Here is an 838-nt window from a genome sequence, read left to right on the forward strand (position 1 = left end):
GGAGATGGCTGCTTCTGCAGTCACTGCTGCACAGAAGGAGATTGAAATGTTCTTCAAACAGCTGAAGGATGTGACACTTCAGCTCGAGGAAAAGACCAGAAGGTTCAATGACCTGGAGAAAGTGAACACAGTGTTGCAGGAGAAGCTGGAAGCACTCTGGACACAGAAGAGTAACAGGAAGAACAGAATCTGCAAGTTCCAACAAGTGCTGGTGGGGCGGGAGGTACTGAAGAGACTACTGGACAACCTGAGATGTATGGTGACCTCAGAAAATCTGGAGAGAGACTCTTTCACAGAGGACCTGTGCATTGAGAGGTCCTCATGGAAGGAGGAGGCACAGTGGCTGACTGACCAGGTAAACCAACTGACAGAGGAGAAGGAGCAAAGGGAGAGGCAGGTGCTGGACCTAGAGAATGAGCTGGCAGAACTGAGAAGGAAGCTGATAGAGCCATCTCAGTATGAGCGACAGTTGCAGGCCCAGGGCTACCACACACAAATGGAGTTGAAAAACCTGGAGGAACAAGGTCACATCCAGGTAAAGGAAAACCGGAGGCTCTGTCTCTACAACGCGGAGCAGTGGGAGCAACTACGGAGACTGGAGAAGGCCAAGGGTCGGCAGGAGATCCCTGAGACCCCCATGATGCGCATGTGTGTGTGTGACCCATAGCCAGAGGAATAGCTGGCCCTGCTGTGGGATGCTCTCCACAGGATGAGCTGTGAGAAGGAGGAGCTCACCAGCATCCGGGACTCAGAGAAGCATGTGAAGAAACATCTGTGGGAACAGCTAGATCACTTAGAGGAGAAGATAGAGGAATGGAAAGAGGTGTCCGAGAGAGAG

Source organism: Dipodomys merriami, unplaced genomic scaffold (assembly GCF_024711535.1).
Source record: "Dipodomys merriami isolate MVZ:Mamm:240054 unplaced genomic scaffold, mDipMer1.0.p SCAF_1536, whole genome shotgun sequence".
Taxonomy (NCBI): Eukaryota; Metazoa; Chordata; class Mammalia; order Rodentia; family Heteromyidae; genus Dipodomys; species Dipodomys merriami.